We start from the raw sequence: 26,940 nt of genomic DNA on the forward strand, positions 1-26,940 counted from the left end.
ATACTGTTTTTTAGCAAGCAGGGACAACTGTTACTTCTGGGTGCTCAAGCAACCTGAGTAGCCTCTTGCATTCACCATTGCAAGCTCTTTCGGGAGGAGGGAAAACCCACGAAGGGGTGTTACAGACAGAATACTTATTATCAGTTTCCCCTCATGTCCACTTGCCAGTTTTCTCCTGGGCAGCTAACCTACATCTAAATTAAAGCCAAATATATCTAAGCTTAGCTGGATTCTTTTGATAGTAAAGAAGGCATTTTCCTGCAGGCTGCTGGAGACGTGGAGTGTAGCCTGTTGATCCAAGCCTGCATTTGTGGGTATTACTTACTTTAGACTGATTACGGTTTCGGCAGAAACCCCACTTAGGAAACCACACAGCACGCAGGTAATTGGAAACAGAACCTGCCACAAGCATCTTCGAAAGTTTAGCACTGGGCTTTGAATTTGTAAATAGAAAAGGCCTGTGGTTCTGCAGTCAAACGGCGGTGCCCCCAGTAAATTTCATGAAGGAAACAGAGACCTTATTGTTTTCTCTCTCCCCATATAGTTTTCCTTTGTTTCTCTCTTTGATCTAAGAAAATGCTGGGACAGCTCCTTTAATTAAGGGGCAGTAGGCAAAGATTTGTCTGCAAGGCAATATTTGTGCTGACACACAAAGCTAAGCCTACAGGCTCTGGTTTTCTCCACCTTTTTATTCTGTTTGGAAAAGCAAGACACCTTTCATATGACCTTTTTTTTAGGGCTATAATATCCCTCATTTTAAAGGATACCTTTTTTGTTCTCCCTTCCTCAAGGGTTTGTATTTAGGCAGACTACACGCACAAGTCGCTTTTCTTTCTGTTGTACTCACTGGTGTTTTTATGGGCACAGCACCAACGGCAATAGCTTACATAATTACATATAAGAACCATAAATTTCACTTCTATCTCTGTTGTTAAGTAACTGGGATATAACTGATTTCCTTAGCCTCTCTGCTACTTCTCCATCTTACACTGTTCTTCTCTTTTCTGCTTCTACCCAACTTCTTTTGCTACTCTTTTTAAAGTGGGCAGTTGTAAGCAGCTACATTTTCAGGAGAGATTATTTCTAATGTTTTATTTTACAATAGTCACATGGACAGATTCCCAGCTAAAGAAAGGATCGGTTGATTCACCTGCAAAATATGACTTTTCAAAATTATCTGTGGCTTTAGCCACTCCTACTCACTCAGCATCTCCTAGGTGACAGAGACTGCATGTGCTCCAAGATATTTTAAAATAAAATATCCCATGGTTACAATCACTCGTTGAATTACGATGATGATAGCGGGGTTTGGTATCTAGCCCAGAGAGCTCCGAGAGACCCCTGTGATTGTACATACCGTGCTTGCTAACCCAGCTCAAAGAGATCCACGTGAGACAGAATTTAAAGCAGTATTTTAAGTAGGGCTCTCTCTGACCATTGCAAGCGTCGGTGGAACTGGACTGGAGATAGGAAAAAAGAGGGGAGAAATCAGTCAAAAATAGCCCCGGATAAAGAAACAGTATTTTGAGTCTTTTGAGAAATGTTCCTCCAGCTGTTAAAAATTCAATTTCTTTCAGAAGCAAATTGCTTATTATGGAAGAAGACAAAACTATTGCCTTTACTGCTAGTGGGTGGCATATAAAACTAAATGAAGCAAGCGATAGTAAAGCAAAAGGCAGCCGAGATGTGCACAAACATGTGAGCCCGTGGGCTGGATGACAAATAATGAAGTGGTACTGCCAGTGCTGGGGCAGGCAGGGGGGATAACGATCTCTCGTGGCAGATGAGACATGGCTGCAGTGTAAGCATCGAGGGAGGATAAGAAATGTGTTTGGACAGAAGGCCTGTTCCCACACCCAGCCTCCAGTTTCCTTCGCCGTCATCGCTAACTGCTACTCTACCAACTCCTAGTGTAAATAAAGCAGAGGCTTGAGAGTGTCGGATGAAAGGCTTATAGTCTGAGTGTTTGAGAGCTGTGCTCGGCTCCTGCTCAAATGCCTCCCCTGGGTCACGTATCTGGTTTGCTGCTACCTACTGGGTTTCCTTGAAATCGCTTGTTGCATCAGAAGATGACACACCGTTTGTATTTTGTGGCTTCAGATCAGGGCATGGAGGAATGTCTGAAACGGTTACAAAAATGCAAATGGTTTATTTTTCAACATTTTGAAGATTTGAGAGAGTTTGTCATTTTGGATGCCTGGGCAAAACAGCATTGAGTATTATTATCCATTGCACACTTAATTTAAATTTAAAAACGCTGATGGCATAACGTGCAGTCCGTTAGAAGTTGTGCAGGAGGAGGGTGTCAAACCTGTCCTGTCCCTACCTCCTCTCTATCCAAAGTGCTTAAATCCCGAGCTGAAGCGAGTTACCAGACAGCCCTGCTGCCACCAGGGCCACCTCTCCTGCAGCCTGCGATGAGCAGGGAGGGGCTGGGAGCTGTAGTCTGCTCTTCCCCCCACGTTGTTCATCATGGCTTCGTTTATCTGCCTAAAGCGCTGCTCCCAGCAGCTCCTGCGGCAGCAGCAGCAGGCAGGGAGGCTGAGGGGAGCAGGCAGGGAGAGGAGTAGGTTGTAGTAGTGGTAGAGACATTGGCTGCAGGGGCTTCTTCGGTTGGATGATGAAAGAGGGGCTTGTAGCCCTGGTTACAGCTCGATATCCTACTTACAGGATGGAGGAAACCTCTGATGACAAACATACTGGCTCTTAACACCGTTTCTACTCTCTGGGCTATATCTGAAGCAAATCCGCTTTAATAGTCATACCAAGAGCACCCATTTCTGCAGAAGGCAGCGTGGGCAGCCCCTGACACCCTGAACATCTCCCAGCCACCTCCATCTCTCCCACCTTTCTTCACGGCAAAGTCAGTGACCTTTATTAAGCACCTACTAGTTGGTAGTGTCCTTCCTAGAAGAACTCTGATGCTACCCATCCCTGTGGCTGAGGGATGTAGGGGGTGTAGGGGTTGGGCTTTAGCTTGGTGGGACTTGTGCTTCATAAAAAGGCATCATGGACATGGCGTGGTGGGTCTCTGAAGCACTGTGGTCTTCATTTGTAAGACAGCTGATTGCAGGAATGGCCTGATGTAGATGTTACAAAGTGGCAGAAGTCCATTCTTACTTGTATGATCAATTCTGGCCAGGGGAAAAGGTGCAATGCTATAATTAAGAAGACAATGTTTTCTGTCAGGATCAGTTGCATTTCACTTAGGGAGGCTTCATGGTAGAGCTAACTACGAAAGCAAAACTAGGTATGGGTGAAACCTTACAGCTTAAGTCATCAAAAGGCTTGGATACGTCAATACTCCAGATTATTTTTAAAAGATCTTGAATGAGTCACTGAACAGCTGACAGGAATGCATGCCCCTTCTCTGCCAGTGACTGCTCTCCAAACTAGCCTATGGCATTATTTCCCTGTTACAGTCTATCAGCTATTTCCTTAGTCAATGCCACATGTAGCAGTTCACAGAGAAAAGACTGAGAAAGGCATCTAGAAAACCTTCTAGACTGCTGGTTGTATCAAGGGTCCGTGGTGATAAGAGGTCACATTTCCTTAGGCAGAGAAAAGGGCCGAGGCTTTTTTTCCCCCACTTACTTACATTAACGCTCTGACCAGTTGCCTCTGATACACAGGACTCATCTCTCTCCCTGCATTTTGTGCAGATCCTGACCCAAAAAGGAGGTTCTGAGAGGTCTGGCTGAATGAGAGCTTGGAATTGTGATAGGCCTAGTTGGTGGGCTTGGGTGGCACATGGAGGTAAAGTAAACGCGGAGCTGTGTGATAGTCCTGTACTTTTTCAGCTGTGCCCAAGAGGGCATTTAGGTTCTTAGACTCAGCGTGTGGTGGGGTGGAGATGAGAGGTTAGAATGTGCCTGGAAAAAAGGCTGATGCTGATTAATTTGTTTCACAGTGCTACAGGGGTGAACATAAAATTGGGGTTTGTCCCAAATCATGTCTCTCTCTGGAGCAGAAGTTCTCCACCTCACTGGGATTTACAGTGCATATTTATCCCTTGTATTAGTTGACCAAAATGGCTATTTTCCATGTAACACTGGCAGTTGTGCTGCCATACTGTTTCTTAATAGTGTTGTCACTAAGACGTCTCCTAGTGCCTTTCGTACTGTAAGAAGTTTGAAGTTGTTCTAGATCCTCCAGGCTGAAGGCAGTCTCATCCCCTCTTGTCACGACAGCACAACGATGCTGAGAGATATCAGGCACGAGAGACGGGACACAAGAAGGTGCTGGACACTGCGGTTTGTTCAGACTCTGGTCCCTGCTCTCCGTGTTGTTCAGTGGGTTATGCAGCAGAGTTTTAATGCAAAAGGCTCAAGGGCCGGGGAGGGGTCAGGAATAAAAACCAGCGTGGTTGGCCCTTGCTCAGCTGTGGGCCACCGTCGCTGTGGGCTGCGATGCCGACCTTGGAAAAAAACTAGAAAGAACACAAGAGGTAAGTCTTCCCCTTCCGCCTTTGTCCGTGTGTGACAGTGAGTGTGTGGGATTCTGCCTCTGCCGCCGCACAAAAGGGCCTTTCTCTCTGCCCATCCCCAGGCTGAGTTTCCTCACTGTTCCCACTGTTTTTCCCTCTGGATACCATTCAAGGGACAAATTGGGGTAACTCAATGTCCTCTGCTGTTCAAAGGGGTCATTGCAGCTTACATAAAATACACTGACTCTTTAAAACCATAACCAGTTCGTCGAAGTCATTATTATTCTGTGTCACTGTTATTTTTTTTCTGAATTTGAATAGCTTTAACAACGTTTAGAAAGTGTTGTATAGTACCATACACATGCATTATTTTTCTTCCTAAATACATACAAAATATCCTCAAACCTTAACCAGAATAACCTCTATATCTGCAAACACTTGTGCTTAACATAACGCTTTGTACTAACGTAGCCTTAGCGGTGAAATGCTGTACCCAGGTGAGTCAATGGAGAACACGTGGGGGTTTTTTACTGTAATGGGATCGAATTTCACCTGTGGGATTCAGTGGGACTATTTTGCGTGGAAACTAAGCATATGTCAGTGCCACATTGGTGCCATATTTGCAAACATGAACAGAAAGAGAAATATCTCAGGGGGAAAATCTCATTTAATGACTGAGATGTTAAAAATGTGTCTTTTCTGGAGAACTTTGTTGTTACAGGTTGGGACTGAATAAAAATGCCTTGGCTTTACCTTTCTTCTCTTTCAGAACAGCTTTGAAAATGTGTAGGAAATTGCAGGACAGATTTGGATGAGCTGACTGCAATGCTGTCAAGGGGAGGTAGCACAAAGATGGTAAAAGTAAATGTAGAAGAACTAGAAGGAGCACCAACAATAGGACATGAAGTCTCTTAACTGGAGAGCCTAGAATATTCACAATCGTAACAAACGATGTGAATATTTTGGTAGATGCATGACCTTTTGCTACCTCCGGCCATGACTACACTCATGCAGTTTTCAGGGAGACACACCTGAGACTGCCTTGCCTTGTACATGATGTTCCAGGTGGGCAGCAAGTAACTCGTATGGTTCATGACATATTTGGTTTTGCAGGTTGCCAAAGTGAGCTCAGGCCTGCAAATTTGGAGTTTCCTTCCCTGAGTTCGCCACAACAAAGTTGTTCATCTCCTGGACATAACAAAAGGCCAGGTTTTTTCCACCCCATTCCCAGAGCGTTTAGGCAATGCAGCACTTGAAGTAAGCTTTATTTTTTTTTTTATTTTTGATGCCATATAATCTGTTTCATGTCAGCTTCCTGGACAAGATCCTGAACACCTTATACATGCCTGCTTTAACCGTTTGGTCTGTCTCATGTTTGTCTCCATCTTGTAGTAACAAGTGTACCAGCTTCCTCCTGTTTCCTTTTCAGATTTTACCTTCTGTGTCACCCACACTGAGACTGTACGTGTCTTTTTTTTCCATATGCCATGGCTGGCAATTGGAATGAGCTTCACGACAGCAAGGAGGAGTTTGCTTTTCAGAATGGTTTTATCACAGAAAGTGTAACAGCACGCATCTTCTTCTGCGCGTGGAATCATGCGGCGAGCAGATACTGCAAAAAGCAAGGGGCCTGAAGTAAGGTATGAAAACTGCAGGCTATTGCTAAATGGAGTAAAAAGCAGCAGATTTCCCTCATGCCTAAAGAAAAAAGTAACAAATGGAACAAAATACTGCTCTTGTTGATGAGAAATTAAATGTGAAATGGAGGTAGGGAGCAGCTGACCAGGTGGCAGAATCCCACCAAGTCCTTTGGGGTGATATTGGAAAGCAAAGGATATTGGGTTACAGTGTGATTCTGTTATGTACCAAGGAGAAATTTGCCATTTAAAAGAAGTCTGAACAGCAGCATTATTTGTAAAATGGGGTTTAATTACACTCTTTTTCTTGGCAGGGCTGAGACCAGCTGAAATACTGCACCTACTATCAGGCATTGTCCTTGCCTGGAAATGTGGACTCGCTGGAGGGAACTCAGAGGTCAGCAAAGGGAACATGAGATTTAGGAAATGGAGAAAGTTTCAGAGCACTGTCTATGTTTAACCTAGAAAATGAAGCTCTGAGTGGAGAACATGAGAAGTCTTTCATTAGGTAAAAGGATGCTATTAAAGAAGATAATGATCAGTTGTTCTCTTTGTTCACTTAGGAAGTGCAAGAAGAAATCAGATTAATTTTTGCTTACTCAGCAGTTAAAAAGACTCAGTCTGAATAATATGAAAAGTTTGTTACGGTAGTAATATTCCTGTCAGTCTACCTAAGGATGCCCAACATCCTAATTTCTTTATTAGTTTATTACTAAAAATCTCAGTGCCTGAAATGTTCTTTAGATACACTTACTCTGCATTTTGTAAGTTCTTGATGTGTCTTCAGGCCACACAGAACTACTGAGTAATTTCTGGATAAATCGATCAAAGATGCCATGTTTCTAACAATATATGACTGTAATTATCTTGAGAGCACTGTCTGAGAGCTTATGGGCTCACCCATTCCCATTCAGTTCTCATGTTGAGCTCTGGAGAGATCTAAGCATGCGATAATCTCATAAAGCACAGGAGAAAAGTAACTTGAAAAATCAGAAACCCTCAAAGAGGATGACAAAAACATGGAAAATGATTGATGGATTAAATGATTAATGAAGAGAGTATCTGAAGATGCCATGGGGAGAAGGAACAGTTGCTGGCGTGTGAGGAAGTGACCTCAGCAAAGAGAAGCACGCAGGTGACGCAGGAATATCTTACTGATATAGAGCTGTAGAAGAGCCATGTGGAAGTGGGAGAGTGGGCAGATAAAAGCAGTGGCAGATGAAGCGTAGGAGGCAGCAAAGAAAAGCTGCCACATACATGAGGATGAAGTAATAGATCTCCTTCCTCCTTCCTTAAATTACTGGATGGGAAGTGGTTTGAAAGAGCTGTGAAGAAGAGAGAAAACATTCTTCAGTCTGGACCTGCCCTACACAGCTCCTGAGAAGACTTGCAGTCAACAGCAACCACTGGCTCTCCCCATGCCTGCCTGTTCAGAAGCACTGTCCTATTTTGGTCACCGCAAATACTCAGCGGTATCTGGAGCTCATGTTCCTTCTTCTGTGCCAGCCTGGGTGGACACAGAAAAGAGAAAAGTCTTGCCTGTTTTTATTTCTTTGCTCTAGTTGAATCTTGAATTTATACATTAATGATTCTATTCCTTCATTTTAATTTTGTCAATTCTCTTACAGCATGTTGTTCTCCCCTGCTCCAGTTATAGGTTTCCAAGATTGCTAGTGACCTTGCCTTAATATGCACAAGCTGCTTCACCTCCATGCTAGTCCTGTGGTGCATATCTCTTACCTTGGCCTCACTCTAAATGCCAATATTGCTTAGCAGTTTTTCGTTCTCAGCAAGTGGTACATTTTTATATCTACAAGGTTCTGGGCTTACCAGCCACATATATGTACTAACAAAATAAACAGGGTTATGGCTGTCATGGCTGTTCCCTAGAACTGCTGGCATGGCCATTTCTGCACTATGCAGACCATTTCTGCACTCTCTTAGCTAGCAAAACAGGAGGACCACATCCAAACCACCATGGGTAATGATAACTTGCTCAGGCTGAATCCTGCCTGTACTTTTTAGGGGAAGGTATCATGCATCCTAGTCCAAAAAGATGCCAAGGAGCACCCTATCTTACACGGAGCATCAATACTGTAACAGTATTGATAATTACTATGGCTGGGAATCTCCTATTAGGTTCATGAGTAGCCAACGTGTTCTGCCTTCGGAAGTTGCTCTTGGAGAAGGCTGGCGGTCCAGGGTCTGATCCAGCCAGACATAAACAGGGTAACGATTCAGCCAACTTCAGCTTGACTGTTGTCCATTCTGGCATGAGCAACTCCAAGATGTCTGGCCTGTCCATGTTGTCTTCATCCAGCATGGCCGGTGCCCCTCACCACACTTGCTGCTGTGCAAAGCTGATAAGAAAAATTAATTTTCCTGCAAGCTGGTAAACAATAGAAGCCTGTTTTTTTTCATATGAAGAGAAACAGACCATAGGGTTGGTAGAACTTTGTGTGGAGAGGTTTATGGTGTTGTTTAATCATAACATGACTAAGCTTTCCTGAAATAATTAACTTCAAGGCTCAAGGTTTATGTTTCTCTCTCCTGCAATGAGATTTACCATGTTAATGACCTCCCACCCCACACTTTCCAAACTTCCAAAGAAATTCTTGAAGCTCTTGCAATTAACACTTTCTGGATTATATTTGCAACCGAGGCTTATAAATTTAAGTTAAAAGCTGAAATTATGTCACTTCAGCAGTGGGAGGCTCCCAGAAAAGAATCAGATGCTTTCAGATAGAAGGTTGTAAAGTTGTCTTACAAATCTGATGAATCTGAGAGAAAAGTTCATGTTTTTACTCAGAAGGCTGCTTGCATGAGTTGTTAAACACAAAGCTAAGAAAATGAGTCTCCTTCGAGCAGTTGATGCAGGGGCCGTTTTGCCCACCTCTAAGACCTCTGCAGCTTCGACATCTATATCTGAACTACTTAACCTAGGAGGACCAGTTTTAGACATGTAATTCAGAATGGGATGAAGTGCATTTGTGAAGTGGCTTTCTCCACTGACAGTAAAGGTAGCCCATGGTAATGAGTTCAGGTACAAATGTGGGGATAATGTATATAACAATAGCAGTTCTACATTCGCCTTATAGGGAGATCACCTGCAAGATGGTAAATCATCAGCTGAGGATCAACTTCGAACGGATTAAATGAAGAACAGTTGTGGGTCAAAGTGAATACAAATCAGAATGATGCCCTGGATAAGCGGTTATGGCTCTGGCTGTGAAGTGCAGAGATTTTTGTTTCTTGACACCTTCTCTTATTTTATAAGTGAACATCAACATTTTCGGTAGGTGTGGATCTATGAAGCAGAAACCAGGCATGGAAGCTGATGCATTTCTGTCACGAGCTGGACGAGCTGAGTGCCCAGCAGACCAAGCCATAGCTGAAAGGTCTCCAAGCACTATTGCTTGTTGGAAACATATTTTCCTGAGGCATGCTGGCATTGCTGTTTTCTGGACCAAGACGGAGGGAATACATGATGCTGCTTGTATCACATCATTTTGTCCACGTCTTCCCCTGTCGGTAGGTGAAGCTGTAGTTCTTTGTAGTCAGAAACAGATATGTGAAAATCTTCTGAATTTTACTGGCAGAATACAGGGAACTCATTTGGATTTTTTTAAGGATATTAGGTTTTAAGGATTAAGTAGTTAAAAATTTGGGGGCTAGAGGGTCTATGCTTTTCTTCTGGTGTAGGTGCTAGTAGAATTCAAGTCCCCTTATGAACTAAGTTCCAAATTCAGCTCCAGCTCTTAAACTTGTTTGTGTTTCTGATATTTCAGAGCACTTTTGCCCTTATTATAGTTCTCTGGAAATGCAGTTTCTCAGGGTGCACCCGGCGTTGTGAGCTGACAACTTCTTGCCTTGGGGCCCCATCTAGTGGGTAGCAGCTTGCACTGAGCAGCACCGAGAGCAACTTTATTTGTGTTGCTTTGAGAAACAAAAAAGCAGTAAAAGGAGCTGATATGAAGATTCCCTACAGAGCTTAATAAACCCTGTGTCTTCATTCTTCTCCTGCTGACATTTTGTTTCTGTGTCTCTGGATAGACAATGTTACTTTGCATTGTGTGCCAAAGCGTTTTCATAACATAGCAGAAGCATAACCCAACTGTAAAAAAAAAAAAAAGAGGGGGAAAAGAAGAGAAAGAGGAGAGGAGAAGAGAGGAGAAAAGAATAATCCATTCCTTTCGTACCCCTGCGTTTCTTGTATTCTTTTAAAGGAATGGCTGCATTGTTTCACTGAGTACACTGCAGTTGTCGGTAAATTATTCAAGGTTATCAGTATTACTCTGTGAAGTTATCTGTAAGTTAAGAGGCTTAGTAGGTAACCTTGAAAATAGGAAGCATTCCAGCAGCACTAAAAGGTCTGTCAGAGGCAAACATTTAAAGTCTGTATTTTGTCTTGACAGAACTGCTTATATGCCAGATTGCTAAAATGGTAACCATGTTCAGACATGAACTGTTTGTTGTATATAAGTATTAGGAAAACAAAGTGGCTTGAGAAATGGAAAAAGGTTTTATAGCTATATCCAAGTTGCTTTTACAAATGACATTTTTCTAGTCCATCTGTCAAATGAATTTAGCAAGCCAAATTTGGATTTCAGTTGCACTTAAGTCATTCAGTGTAACCCGAGGGAGTAAGATGGATAGCTAGACAGAACATATGGTCCTAGCTGTCTAAAAATTTGCTTTTTCAAAATAAAAAGGCAAAGAAAGAAGGAAATAGCTAAACTATCTGGTAAGGATAAAGCTATTTTATCTGGCAAATGTGTTTTACAGAAGTAGCTATTTTCAAGAATGTGTCTGTAACTGTACATAGTGCTCAGTCTTTCAATTTAAAATGAACCTTAATGAAAGCACTTTCTTTTTGTGCTACCTGTATTTTCAGAGAAGTTTATAAGGGGTGGAGACTGAATACCTCTGAATTTGTGTAACAGGGTTATTTTGCAAAAAGTTGTTTCTTAAAGAATAGGCTGATTATTTTCATGAAGATACATAATGTGGTTATTTTAAAAACACTGCATGAAACTCCCAAGGTAGAGATACTATGAAACAAATGAGAGTCTGGCTAAAATAAAAAGAGCATTGTTGGGAGAGAAGCCTTTTTTAACTTTGACTGTTGAACCATGATCTTGCAATCCTCTTTGCCTTAGTTCTTTTATTTTTTGTATTTAGTGAGGGGAAAAAAACCCCAAGTGATATACTATCTAGAAGGCTTTCCATGCTGTGAAAACATGACTCTTCTGTTTACTGTTTATAAAGGAGAAAGAGCTTTAAAGGAGGAATGTACGAGTTTTTGTATGAAAGAGTGACCGACAAATCCTTTTTTTTTTCTTATTGACATCATATCCATTTGTATTATTTTCTACCAGTTTTCAGCCTTTCTTATTTTGTTCTTTGGCTTCTACAACCGACATCCCTTCTGCAGCACAGTTACAGCTCTCTCTTTTGATAGCCTGGGTTGGTTTTGCGCTGTCTCAGGAGTCTTGTAGAGTGGGCAAGACCTTTAGCTGTGCAAATCCTGGAGAAGCTCTAAATTCTCTCCTGGTGTGGAGAAGCTCTAAGTTTTAGGTTTGGGGGCTTTTTGTTTGTTTGTTTGGTTTTTGTGGGTTTTTTGTGTGGGTGGTTTCACCACCCCACCCCTCCCTCTCCTCGTTTCTCAGCCTGTAGGGGCTAAAATAATTTCTGAAATAAATGATCCTGGAAAAAATGACTTTCAGAATAAATTGTCTGAAGCACAGTGCTGGAGTTACAGCAGCTGGAATGGTCCCGTAAGACCCATTACACTGACCAACAATTGTCCTCTTACAGCTCCCCGGGAAAGGCATGAAGGGCTGACAGAGGTGAACGCTGGTAATGTTTTTTTGCGATAGAACCTTTGTATCACATCTATATTCCACTCTAGATGAGACAGATAATGTCTTTTTCACTATGATTTCTGAGCTTCAGAGAAAGTTCTTGAACTGAAGCAGTACTGATACTCGTGATAGATGGAAGTCCTTCCCTTTGCTGTATTGAGACTCAAGTCCTGGATGTCCTCCTAGTTAAGCTATTTTCATTTGATATCTGATTATTCAAATTTGAGAGACCCTGGGCACCGTGTCAAAAACAAGTCATTTGGACAAGGAAGATTTAATCCATTTTTTAAACCATGCAGAATTTAATACCAAGGAGGAGGAGCCACAGTGGAGGAGCAGAGGTGCTCCCAACAGCATGGGGCTGAGGGAAGGGGACGGGCAGATGCAGGGCAAAGTGCTAAGCCTTGACCGCATGGGTGAGGGCCGTGGTTGTCTCCTCTCACATCTTAGCGGGTAGGCTGTCTCTGAGGATACCTTTCAAAAATGCTTCCTTCATGCTGAGGAAGGTCTTCTGACCTTGGGCTCAGCAGCAGAAATATCTACGAGTCTGGTGAGAGCAGCTTCACACCCAGCCTCTTGCCTGGTTCATGCCTGCCCTCTCGTCTCTTCCTTAGGCTGCATGTACAGGTGGGGCTCTGTGCCCTGGGCTAAGCCACTGTCCTGTGCTTTCCTGCTGTGAAAGGGAAGGCAGAAGTGTAGCCTAAGAATTCATAAACAATGTAAATACATCTTTCAGCATGGCCTGAAACTCCTCCTTGAACTTGAGAAGCCTTTCCCAGCAATTCCGTATCCACAGATGTACTTACCTGGAGGTAGAGGTAAGTCACAGAATCACAGAATCATTAAGGTTGGAAAAGACCTTCAAGATCATCAAGTCCAACCATCAACCCAACACCACCACGCCCACTAAACCATGTCCCGAAGCGCCACGTCCACACTTTTTTTGAACTCTTCCAGTGATGGCAACTCCACCACCTCCCTGGGCATCCTGTTCCAATGCTTGACCACCCTCTGGTGAAGAAATTTTTCCTAATATCCAGTCTAAACCTCCCCTGGTGCAACTTGAGGCCACTTCCTCTCGTCCTATCACTGGTTACTTGGGAGAAGAGACCAACACCCACCCCACCACAACCCCCTTTCAGGTAGCTGTAGAGAGCAATAAGGTCTCCCCTCAGCCTCCTCTTCTCCAGACTAAACAACCCCAGTTCCCTCAGACGCTCCTCATAAGTCTTGTGCTACAGACCCCTCACCAGCTTCATTGCCCTTCTCTGGACACGCTTCAGCACCTCAATGTCCTTCTTGTAGTGAGGGGCCCAAAACTGAACACAGCATTCGAAGTGTGGCCTCACCAGTGCCGAGTACAGGGGCACCATCACTTCCCTACTCCTGCTGGCCACACTATGCAGGCCAGGATGCTGTTGGCCTTCTTGGCCACCTGGGCACACTGCCGGCTCATGTTCAGTCGGCTGTCAACCAGCACCCCCAGGTCCTTTTCTGCTGGGCAGCTCTCCAGCCACTCCTCCCCAAGGCTGTAACGTTGCATGGGGTTGTTGTGACTGAAGTGCAGGACCCAGCACTTGGCCTTATTAAACCTCTTACAGTTGACCTCAGCCCATCGATCCAGCCTGTCCAGATCCCTCTGCAGAGCCCTCCTACCCTCCAGCAGATCAACACTCCCACCCAACTTGGTGTCATCTGCAGAGTTACTGAGGGAGCACTCGATCCCCTCATCCAGGTCATCAATAAAGATATTGAACAAGACCGGCTCCAGAACTGAGCCCTGGGGAACACCGCTTGTGACCGGCTGCCAGCCAGATTTAACGCCATTCATCACGACTCTCTGGGCTCGGCCACCCAGCCAGTTCTTTACCCAGTGAACAGTACACCTGTCTAAGCCACGAGACACCAGTTTCTCCAGGAGAATGTTGTGGGAGATGCTGTCAAAAGCTTTACTAAAGTCTGGGTAGACAACATCCACAGCCTTTTCCTCATCCACTAGGTGGGTCACCTGGTCATAGAAGGAGATCAGGTTGGTCAAACAGGACCTGCCTTTCATGAACCTATGCTGGCTGATTCTGATCCCTTGGTTGTCCTTCACATGCCCTGTGAGCACCCTCAAGACAAACTGCTCCATGATCTTCCCCAGTACGGAGGTCATACTTACAAACCTGTAGTTCCTGGGATCCTCCTTCCGGCCTTTCTTGTAAATAGGCATCACATTGTCAAGCCTCCAGTCTTCTGGGACTCCCCTGTTAACCAGGACTGCTGATAAATGATGGAGAGTGGCTTGGCAAGCTCCTCTGCCAGCTCTTTCAGTACTCTCGGGTGGATCCCATCAGGCCCCATAGACTTGTGGGTGTACAGGTGGCTTCATAGGTTCTTAACTGCTTCCTCTTGGATTATGGAGGGGTTATTGTGCTCTCCGTCCCCATCTTCCAGCTCAGGGGGCTGAATACCCTGCAGATACCCTGGACTGGCTATTAAAGACTGAGGCAAAGGCGGCATTAAGTACCTCAACCTTGTCCTCATCCTTGGTGACAATGTTCCCCACCATATCCAGTAAGGGGTGGAGATTCTCCTTGCCTCTCTTTTTGTTGTTAATATATTTGAGAAGCATTTTTTGTTATCCTTTATGACTGTGGCCATATTGAGCTCTAGCTGGGCTTTTGCCTTTCTATTTTTGTCTCTGCTTGACCTAACAAGATCCTTGTACTCTTCGTGAGTTGCCTTCCCTTTCTTCCAGAGGTGACAAACTCTCCTCTTTTCCCTGAGTCCCAGCAAAATCTCCTTATTCGTCCAGGCCGGTCGCTTTGGTACAGATTTTTTAAACAATAAAATCTTGTCCAAAAAAATCCTAAACAGATCTATTCAGTTCCCCAACACATCAACTCACATCCAAATATTTTCATACTGAACATGGCTGATGAATCACACTTCAGATGCTCGTAAACTAGCGCTGAGTTGAGCTGTGGTATCCACACGGGGCAGCATAATTCTTTGTAGGAATGTGGCTATGTTATCCTGTGTTCATGAGTAAATTAATTCATCTGCCTGGCTTATTAACTTAGGTTTAACTTTGTGTTGATATGGCTGAACTGTGTTTGGGTTCTAAAGAGGCTTCACCGGTGCCATCCAGAGTTTTATGAATCATTTATCATTGCCTAGTATAGATACAACATGACGGGCTGCTGGCATAGACTGACATCTCTTACACAGGAAAAATATTAGGTCCCTTTCTGTTGAATGCAAGCTAATACTTCATATACTATAAATATGGTATTTAATATGAACTTTGATATTTATCAAGTATATTGCACCATGAAGTTTAAATAATTGGCAATACTGAAAGAATAGCTCACTGAAACGTACCTATTTGGAATGGGAGCTTATGAGTCATAATATATTGCAGAAGTTAAATGAGGCTTTAAAAGAAAATTGACCAGCTTAAGAGGTCAATTGTCTAAGTGCAAATATGCTACTGTAGAAACCCTGCTCTGTTATTTTGTAGTCTTTACTCACAAAAAGCTATGTTCTGTGTTGTAAGTAAGACATTAGACATTTTCTGATTAACACAGTTTCACTGATGGCCAACACTATGCAGTGTGTTTGAGGAGAAGTCAGAGACGTGGAGGAGGCTTTCACCAACTTTCCTTCACAAATGTAATTTTGGAGTTAATAAGAGCCTCGCCCTACCCTGCCTATGGCCCCATTGCAGCGCCCCAGGGCCACCAGTCCCTGGCCCACTGATGCTGCAGCAGTGCTGGTCTCCAGCTCCCCACAGCCACGGGCACCACTGAAACAAGCTTGGCTCTGTCTTCTTTACACCCTCCCTTCAGGTGTTTATACACATTCATACGATCCCCTGAGATTTCTCTTCTCCAGGCTGAACAGTCAAGCTCTCTCATCCTGTCCCGGTATGTCAGTTGCTCTAATCCCTTAATCATCATCATGGCATTTCAGTGTAAAAGCTTATGTATGCAAATTTTAATAACGTACATAACAATTAATCCAAGTATGATAAATTAAATACTATTTGGTAATCTTGTAAATGGTGGCCAAAATTATCAAGTCATGAAACCTCCTTGAATGTTTAAAGAAATCTGAGGTGTTTCTGAATATTCTTAAATTTAAACACCTTGTATAGACAGTTCCATCTTTGGACAGCCACTATGTAGATTATTTCCTGGAAGGAGCTGTTGATCTTTGGTGTTGGTCTTTAACTGTAATATATCTACCTAGAAAGACGTCATTATACTTGGCTCCTCTTCTGATCCCTTTTATACACACTCTGATTTATCTTTCCTCCTAACTTGGTTACTGTTCCCTACTCTTTTTTTTTTTTTTCCCAACAGATTAAATTCACCAAGCAAATGTTCATTAGCTTCTGCAACGCAAATAAACGCTTTGACCTTTTCCTCTTTAAGATCCCTGGTGCATGTTTTATAAGTGTTGTCCTAACATAAAAATGACTTTATCAGACCAGGCCTAGAGGTACATTTAGTGTCTTCTCCCTGTCTATGGCAAATAGCAGGTCCCTAGGAAGGATTTAAAGAACAAAGCAAATGTATGTATTGTGTTGCTCCCCGGAGTAGTTTCCATCCTCTTACCCAATTTCAGGTCCAGGGCTCTATGAGAGGAATGAGTACCTTTGCAGCTGTGAGTTCAGACAGGCTGGACGTGGAGGGCTGCTTTCAGGACCAGCATTAGCCCAGTGTGTTCCAGGTGCCTGTGAGGTCCCTCAGCAGGAATTGAGACTGCCTGCAGAGAGCCCCGTCGTAAGACTGATGGATGGCACGATTAATTATGCTGGTAAGTCATATGTAACTCCGCTCGTTCTGTGTTTTAATTCTTTTTCCCTTTCTACCTTGTTGTTCACAGAAGTCTTGACTGCTTTGTGCTAGCAGGCTGCACCAGCATCATATGGTCAGAAACAGAGAGTCTGTCTAGCAATTGCACTGGGAAGGTGAAGCGTGAGGGTTAGTGTGTGAGCACCTTCAGAGGAAGAAAATACTGTGTTTTTTTTTACTTTTAAATCTGAGAAGCCAGCAAGAACTACTGGATGGAAGTTAATGCTAGGCAAATTTCAACTCAAGAAAAAAAAGGCACAATTTTTTTACACTAAATACGATTAAGAGTTGGAGGAATGTACAAGCAATAGGGAAGAATTAATCCCTGGGTATGTCCAAATTAAGACAGACCTCTTTTTATAGAACACGTACTTCAGCCATGTTTTGACAACACATTTTATCAATCGCATCACGTCACCGCACAAAAGTAACAAACATACTGAATAGACTGTGAGGTATAAATAAGACGATCATGATGATTCTTCTGGCCTCAAACTTTATGTTTCCATTCAGGAGTTCCCACATATTGGAAACTCTGAGCAGCTGATTTCAGTCACTGTGTCAGGGAGGGAGCAACGATCTACCCCTCCCTGAGGCGTCCTAAGCAATCCCAATGGTTGCTGTGATGTTATGATGTTGCTGTTGTTGCCCCGTCGTAAATGCCCAGACATCTCGACGACCGCACTCAGCTCAAGATTTTTTCCTCTCCTGTGCGGCTGTAGTATTTGTGTCACTTGGGGAACACTGCCAGGGGATGGGATTGGGTACAAGTGTAACCAGACAGGCCACCGAGGGAGGGAGGGAGGACAGCTGTCCTAAGCATTCAAAGCTTTACATTCTGTGCCGCTCTGATGTGACCTGGGCCTCAAGGTATTTATTAAGCTGGAAGAAAGCCTTTTTTGGTCTCGCAGCTCTCTAAATCTGCCTACCTGTTATTTAGGATACATTACAGTAGAATCCAGAGTGGTGCCTAATGCTGCCTTATTGCAATAGAAATTCAAAATAAAAGAAACAGGCTTTATAGTGCCTGTGTAGAAAAAATTTTACTGCCATCTCAAGTTATCTGTGTATCTGGAACCTGTAATTTCCTCAGATTAAAATGTATGTACTTATATCTGTAAAAGTTTTTCCATCAGCAATGTAAATATACCTTGTGATAAAAATATACTTGCAGAGGAATACTTAGCAAACCCAGCATGTGAGACAAGACACAGGCTAGATGATTTATGAAGAAAAATAAAAGGAAAAAATATGAATAACTTGTCTAAGCTGCGTTTGAATGTGAAGATTGTTTGTGCGGGGAATCCTACAGTCTTTATTTGGGTAAAAGCACCCTTTGAAATCAAATGAATCTTTAACTTGAGCACCAAGGACACTAATGGGTGACTTATTTAGTGACAACTGAATGCCAAAGAGTGAGAAGAGCAAACAATCAGTTAAATGGCATGGTCAAAGAATTCAGGGAAATCTCCCCACCAGGAACACTTGCAGCTGTACAATAACTGAGCAGCAGTAGCCATAATGGTGAGAACTGGTGACCTCCAAATGTAGCTTGATCTGAAGCACTGGAATATGGAACATGGAAAGAAACAGTAGTTAGAGCCTAGGATGGAATAATCAAGTAGGACTCTTCAGTCTGTTTTCTGTAATGAAACATTGCTTTGTTTTATGCACTATGGCATTGCTGTTGAAGCCCTGGAGAAGAAACTACAGAGCAGTTGGAGAAGGATCTTCAGATCCTTCTGAAGGAAAGGAACAACAGAAAATTGTGCCTGGGTTGCATTTCCAATAGTCCTTGCCTGTTTACAGTGAAACCCAGTCAGACTCCACTGTATCTTTCTTTCAATGTGGATGTGTGTCATTTAGCCCTGAAACGAAACAATATAATTTTTTTAATTCCTGCTTCCAGGAATATACTGAAGGCTCATTACTCTAGGGCACCTTTATGTTCATATACAAGACAGATAGTGTATCATGTGTGGCATGGGCCATACGCAGCATGGCTACATGCTTTCAGTGACATGAACTGATGGATATGTCACACAAAGTTCAACAACCTTGAATAGTGGGATATGCCTGAACTTGATACTGTTTGATGTTTTCATGTCAGCTCTCATATTGGACTCATCATGCAGGTGATCTGCCATGTGATCTGTTATGTACTCCTTTCCTTCTCCTTTTCCTCTGTGAAACAGGAGCAGATAATTTCCCGATAATTTTCTGTGTGAGGATATGTGGAGTGTGTTTTTTCTGTAAGATTATCTGACCAAGAACCTTGTCAAATGGGTTGATAAGGAAAAGGGGAGAGGCAAACATACAGTCACAAAAAACCTGGCTAGTGATAATGAAGTCAACAGCCAGAAACATATGTGGTTAGTGACACTAATTGATCAGGATAGTGGAGTGTGAGAAGGCTTATTCCAGCAAGATGATCTGATTGAGGAGCAGGTGTTCAAAATCAGGTTGATAAGAAAGGGTGAAGGCAACAAACAAACATACAGAGACACAGACCTGACAAATAATGATGGAGATTGTGAGAAGAAACAAACCTTGTCAGTCACACTAATAGATGAGTTATTCCAGGAAAACTAATCTGGACTTTGCAACTGATAAAACTGTAAACTGGAGGGGGTGGGGGTGAGTGGAGACCAGAGGAGTGGGAATTGGTGGAACTGTGCAAAGTAACAAAGAAATGTTTAGGGGAAGGGAACTGGGAAGGAACAAAGAGAGGAACAGACAGAAAGAGGCATAAAAGGGGATGGCTGCGTGTGCTCAGTTTGTCTGACTGAGCCCTGCGCCCGATCACCACAGTCTGTTCCATCTTCTTTAAATCCTTTCTTAACTCTCTCTCTCTGTAATCTCACTCTCTGTCCTGTGTGTGCGCTGCATGGACTGAGTGCCAGCTACTGGGAGGACTGGCATGGGGAGACTGGCATGAGTGGACTGGGTGCCAGCTATTGGAGTCAGATTGGGGGTGTAGGTGCCCCTGCATACCTACATGTATGTACTGGGGGGACCTGTGGGCGTGGGGTGCCTGTGAGATGAGTGTACGAGTGTGTGCATCCATTTGCAGTGAGCACTGACCTGGACCAGAAAGAACGTAGCGGTCCAGACAGCAAATGTGTGTGTGCTTGTGAAGCTGGAGAGTGTTGTGTGTGTGCCTGTGCTAGTGACCTTCAGCCCCTTCCATCACAAGAAGAGGAGGGAGCAAGACGAGAGGTGTTGGACACAGACTGAAACACAGGAGGTTCTGAACATCAGGAAACCCTTTTTTACTGTGAGAGTGACCAAACGCTGGCACAGGTTACTCAGAGAGGTTGTGTAGCCTCCATCCTTGGAGATATTCAAAAGCCGTGTAGACATGGTCCTGGGCAACCGACTCTAGGTGGCCCTGCTTTAGCAGGTGGGCTGGACAAGATGACCTTCAGACGTCCCTTCCAACCTCAACCATTCCATGATGCTGTGACTGTGCTGCCTGTGCTTATCTCTGGTGTGAGTCTTGTATGTAGGTGCTGTTAACATGGTAGTAACCCCCACAGTTGGCAGCTACTAAAGCCTGAAGGCATTAAAATAGACTTTGCATGGTGCTACCCAATGGTGAATTTGGGCCTGTAGCTGTCCCACCTGCGTTTTCGTGGGTGGTGAAGCCTCTGGACTACATGACTGCAGTGTAACTTGTTCCTGTCTCTGCCCTCTTACAACCTGTGGTTGTGTCTAGATTTCATCCGTTGTTGCTGACATTGCGATTAGTTGACAGAGATAACTGTTGCTACAGTGGATATCTGCAGAGTGTATTGTGCGACACTTGAATAAATGTGTCAGGGTAAGACAAAAATCATTATGGTCCTTATCTTTGCACTTGGTTGAAAAATAGATCTCATCGTAAAGGTAAATGAAGAGGTGCCAGTGAGCTGATGTACTGTTAGTGGGGTCTCCTATGTTATGGTTAATAAACTGTAGTAAGTGCTGCTGTTTTCAGATTTGATCAAATTAAAAAAAACAACAAAATTTGGAATCTGAGCTGTAACTTCACATCACTGGTAAGAGATTGTAATTTGCTTGGCTCACCCTAAAATTTAGCAAAACATATTTAGCTAAGCAATCCCACTGGCTGAAGCCTTAGTTTTACTTAAAGTATCACTGTCAGCCTGTTTCCAGCTCTGGAGTATTTTATGCTGTCCAAAGCAGTGGAAAATACACTCTTGTTGCCACTTGCAGTAACTCACAAAATAAGTAGTTGAAACATTCTGTTGCAACAGGCAACCTTGTATTTTCTGCTTGTGGCTGAACTAACCCTCTGTCAACTTTTTAAAGGGGCATTAAATCAAGGAGGATATGAATCAGAGCTTCCCTGAGTCAGTAAAACCTTACCACTGACTCTGATACACTCCAGAGTGGGTCCTTGACCAGCAGGATGACACATTACTGATTAAATAGCTTATAAATGACTGATTCAGTGTAACTCGGTTGTCTGTTTGTCTTAGATATAAATAAGGATACTTACTAAGAGGTTCACTTTATCTTACGTTGCAGGGGAAAAAAATACCAACATTTTGTATATCCAGGTGTATTAGCATTTGTTTAAAGGCGTGTACGAGGAGTGTCTGATGTTCTGGATGCATTCAGTTTAGCTCTGTTGAATTGCTGGTTGAAAATCCCCATCTGGCTGTTTAAAAGAGCTTCTAGCACATGTTTTTTTTGCAGCTGCCTCTCTCCTGGGAGCTGCACAGTCTTTCCTTGCTTGCAAGTGCCTCCTCCTTTTCCTCTTTCAAATGTCTTGGCTCTCTCATGGTCTCATCTCCACACAGCCTATCTTCATTTCTGGGAGGGGTAGTTTTAGCTTTTGACAGTGTGCAGCTGCATGTAGCCAACCTTAAAATACTTGCAAGTTGGGCACCAAAAAAACCCACAAAAAGGTTCTAGCAGAGGAAGAGAAGTTGCATCAAGAAAAATGAAAATAAGAGGAAAGCAGCAGGTGGAGAAAAGTATTCAAGTTTCTTAGGAGCTGGGATGGGGTGGTTCTCTGCCCACCTGAAAGAGGCAGTCAGTCATGTTTTCCCTTGTGGATTTGTGCTCAGCTGCATGAACACATTTAGTGCTGTCAGCAAAGTGCTTCTGTTACTGCTCTCCTGTCCGCTAATCTTCATAAGCAGGTGCACTGCCTCCAAAAATTTGTTGAATGAAGTCTTTCAGGTGGTGGTATTCTCTTTTGAATAAGACACATTTTATTTGGTACGTATATGGACCCCATGCTTGATAATCCTGAGCTTCTGACCAAAGGCAGTAACTGAGGAAAGAGCAGGATTTATTTTTCATACGGTTGAATTTGCATGCATTATTTTGTCTTTCATTTGTAATGCCAGGGGAGATGCTAGGACCTGCATAGCCGTGAAGGAAATCCAGGAGACTACTCTGTGATCACCAGTGCACAGTATCCATTGTTCTAGAGTGGCTTTAGAAAGCTTACCATAGGGCTTTTTGAATAATTAGAACTGCTGCAGAGGTGAGTGTCCTGGTTTCAGCCAGGGTAGAGTTAATTTTCTTCATAGAAGCTAGCGTGAGGCTATGTTTTGGATTTGGGATGAGAAAATGTTGATAAGGTGCTGATGTTTTGAGTTGTTGCTAAGTACTCAAGGACAGTCCAGCTTCTCATGCTGGCCTGCAGCGAGCAGGCTGGGGGTGCACGGGAAGCTGGGAGGGGACACAGCTGGGACAGCTGACCCAGGCTGGCCAAAGAGATACTCCATAGCATATAACGTCATGCTCGGTATATAAAGCTGGGACAAAGAAGAAGGAAGGGGTGGAGGGACGTTCGGAGTTATGGCGTCTGTCTTCCCAAGAAACCATTACACGTGACAGAGCCCTGCTTCCCTGGAGATGGCTGAACATCTGCCTGCCCATGGGGAGTGGTGAACAAATTCCTTGTTTTGCTTTGCTTGCGTGCTTGGCTTTTGCTTTACTTATTAAACTGTCTTTATCTCAAACCATGAGTTTCCTCACCTTTACTCTTCCAATTCTCTCCCCCGTGCCACCGTGGGGGAGTGAGCGAGCGGCTGCGTGGCACGTAGTTGCTGGCTGGGGCTAAACCATGACAGTGAGGAACTTCATTGCTAGTTACCAATCCTTTAACTTATATGAAGCTATAAATATGCTACAAGCGTTTGAAGAAATCAAGAGCTAACAAAGCTGGACTTCAGAAGCTGTCGTACAAAGATGCATTAGGTTTTCTTGGAAATGGAAAAAGCTAAAAGCACAAGGCCACTATTAAGGCACTCTTACAGGCTAAAATCGTACGTCTCCTAATGCCATTACTTTTCATTTCATTACTGTTTTGATGTTTCCTCCAGTAGCTAAAAGCTAATGCAGCTTTTTTCTGAGCTCCATTTTGGGTCTTCATCTTCCCTTCTACTGGAGTAGTTGAGCCATTACTTAAGCCTGTATCAATTTAACAACCCACATCAAAGGACTGGTATAAGATAAAGAGGTAATTCTAAAACACCATGTTCACGAAAGGATTTTAGCACATGCTCAGTTTTAGAAGCTTGAATAATCCTTTTGATACCCTGCTAAATCTCTGCTTTAAAAAAGCACCTCTTAGGGAAGAACTTCTGTTTGGGAAGTGGATGGATCAGGGGAAGATGCCGTCAGTGTCAGGGAGGAGGTTTGTGTGAGAATGTAATGTAAATTATTTTATGATTAAAATGCTGGGTATTTTTTGGTGCTCTGCTGCCTAAATGTCAACACCACTGAATAACACAATGTTGCAGTTTTCTCTTCTGTCCTATTTTGTGAATATCTATGAAGAGAAGGAGAATTTATCTATTGACTTACCTGAAGACAACCTGGGACTGACCCCACTACATGGCTTGTTCTTGCCTATGGCATCTTCCCCACAGCCCTCAGGATGCACTTTCACATCTTTTACATCCAACCACACTCTGAAGAAAGAATCTAAAATAGAAGAGAGTTCAAGTGTAAAGGCAGACAGAGCAGGCTGTACATTCCTCCATTTCTTTAAAGCTAATAAATATAGAACAAGAAATTAAAAACAGAGACTGCGATGAGAACTTTAAAGTTTTCCTGAAAACTGACCTCTTACCTCCCACAGGAAAATGCAATAGGAGAGGAGAGACGAGAAAGAGCTGTGTAAGTAAAGTGGGTTTGCTCTGGATTATTACATGCTAATTACTTTGACAGCTGCTTCTGAAACTACATCTATGCTCAGTGCATATGCACTCATTCCACTCTGTCTCTGTAGATCTAATTCTGTCAGACTGAGTTATAATTTAAGATCGATGGGAGGAAGGGAGAAATTTGTGTCAAGAAAATTATAGTTCTAGACAATAAGAAAGTGGGGAAAACCCTTACCAGAGCTATTTAGGAAACTTGGATGAGTACTGGGGATGCAATAAGAATCAGTTGGTTAAAGGCTTTTCCACATCTTGCTCTGCTTCCCATATGTGTATGCATAAGAAGAAAGCATGACTTAAAAGAGCATCGTTCGGGTATCAAAGTTTCTCATACTGAGCACTGAAAGATCTTAATAGTCGCTTAGTGACTTTCATCTTGACCTCATTCTTATATAAGTAAAATTGAAAATAGATCTTGTTATTTTCAAATACTTTGAATATCAATGAATTTCCTACTTACTGTATGTTGGTGACTCACTGGATATTTGAGTCATTATGGAACAAATCATGAGGTGTGATTAGGCCTGCCCTATAGCAAGGTTTTCCCATGTGTTGTCCTCTTTTTCAGGCAGAATATGAGGAATGTGATTATTTTTTCACACTGTCAAAAAGCCTTGTCAGAGTCCCCTTCCCTTCCCTTCCCTTCCCTTCCCTTCCCTTCCCTTCCCTTCCCTTCCCTTCCCTTCCCTTCCCTTCCCTTCCCTTCCCTTCCCTTCCCTTCCCTTCCCTTCCCTTCCCTTCCCTTCCCTTCCCTTCCCTTCCCTTCCCTCATACGAACTCACATCATGGGACAAATCCCTCCAAACCACCAGAATGGGGCAGGGTGACTGAGCCCTTGATCACCAGCTCTGCAGAGCAAGTGCTGCTACCCCATTGCATCTGCACATGTCAGAGCCACCGCAGTGGTGCCTTGGAGCTTCTGGATAGAAATCTAGGAGCCCTATAGGCACCAAACCTCCATTTTAGTTGGTAGTAATCAGGGACCATCAGAGTCTCACAGAATCGAGTGCTTTGGCTGCGTTTTGCCCTCTGCCTGTATATGCCTCTCTGCGTATAAATTACTCCTACTTTACCTACAAGACACAGAGAAATCTCTCTCGGGTTGACTGGTGACATTACGGAGATGGAAGTAGTGAGTAGGAACTGGACTTCTTTAAGACCCATGTTAATAGGCTTTTTATATAATTGCTATGTCTTAACATATTTCAGCCATGTTCTCAAATCCAGGGAGCTCTTAAGGAGGCAACGGAGAGGCTCATTTTACAGCCTGAGGCACTCAGGGGATCTCATGTCTCTGCTAATAAGATTCTGGAGTTTACATGTCCTCACCAGTCTTCTAAGTTACTTATTATTTTAAAACTTCAATGATTTCTAAATAAAAAGTTCAAACTGTTTTCTGACATTAAACTGTTTCCCATGTGCTTGGTGTTGTTGGGAAAAGAAACCCCACTTTTAACATAAACAACTGCTTTTTTTTTAGGAATGAGGTCTATCTTTTATTAAAATACAATATAAAACTTCATATGGGCTAGGGCTTTTCTTTTGTCTTTATATCACACCCTTATTGCCTATTAGGCTGGCCTCAGTTTTGGAGAATCACTTGGTTGGTTCTAAATATAGCATTGCATCTACCCTTAAATGGGAGTGAAGGGGCAGTAGCCTTTAGAGCAGGGAATTATTTTTGTTTTCCTCAGCCAGAATTTACTAAGCTGGGAAAGGCTGGTCTTTCTCTCTGCTTCACAATTTTTCTGTATCCCTTGGTAAGTACATTTTTCATCTAGGTTTTTCTTGTTCAGAATAAACGAGAGTGATTGTGAGAGAGTGTTGGGTGCTTTTCTGTAAAAAATAAATTACCTTTCTTGGGGAAGACAAGCAATAAGCAGGACACAGATTGATTTATGAAAAGACAAACAAAAAAGAAAAGTAGAATTGTTCTATTTTGTGCATAATCAGTTTGATTTTATTGTGTATTACATATCCTTTGTTTCTTTCTGCATATAAAGAACTACATTATACCAATCCATAGTTGTATTAGTACATGTGCTTCTCCAATTGTATATATATTGACAATGTCACTTTCTTGTGTGTTTATACTGTAGAAAGAGACAAAACATGATTTATTTGAAGCATGTACATAAATAAGCATAAAATCCTATAGTAGCTGGCAAAACTATTTGTTGTGCTGAAGAATAGGATGTAGCTAGGACAAAATATTCTACTTTTTTTTTTTGCTTACCATACTTTCAAGTATATGTCTTCAGAAGACTCATTTCTGGTGTCTGTATTGCTCTAGGCTACGTGATACGTACTATGCCACATGAAAATTCCAGCTAAATACCACTGATAGAGTCTTGGGAAATTGTGTTCGTGGTCTTGAAACTATGCCTGTGTGTTGACAATACCTGTGTGCCAATGAATGTATTGTAACAAAGGATAATGAAGGTTGGGATGTTGGGAAGTGACTGACTTTCACCACTTCACTGTCTCACATTCCTTGCTTCAAGCTGAGGGGATGTAGTACACTTGCCAAGAGAAGGGAAATCTTAAAACTTTATTGGAACATGTTGCCACTCTTTGTGCATTTGGAATATTAGGATGGCAAGCTTTCAAGTCAATGTGGACAAATTCAGCCTCATTTAATTCTTAGTCATGTAAGATCGTGAATACATAAGAAGGCATCTATCCAAGTACCCTCTCTGGGCTATATACTGCTTAACTTATAACAGGGATATGGCAAGAGAAGTCAGATTGGAGGCTTACACTCCCTTCCATCATGAGAGTCATAGAAAAGACAAAATTACGTTTTTTTTTAGACTGACAACAAGCAGGAACTGGTGGTCACCTCCACAACAATGACCTTGCTGGAGGGAAGGGTACCCCTGGCTCTGCCTTCTACCTACTTGCCACAGAGCAAAGCTGACGGTTAACTCCATCAAGGGTTGTGGCTATGACCATGACTGTGACCACCCATGGTAT

This window comes from Phaethon aethereus, assembly GCF_964289735.1.
Source record: "Phaethon aethereus genome assembly, chromosome: 3".
In the NCBI taxonomy this organism is placed as follows: domain Eukaryota; kingdom Metazoa; phylum Chordata; class Aves; order Phaethontiformes; family Phaethontidae; genus Phaethon; species Phaethon aethereus.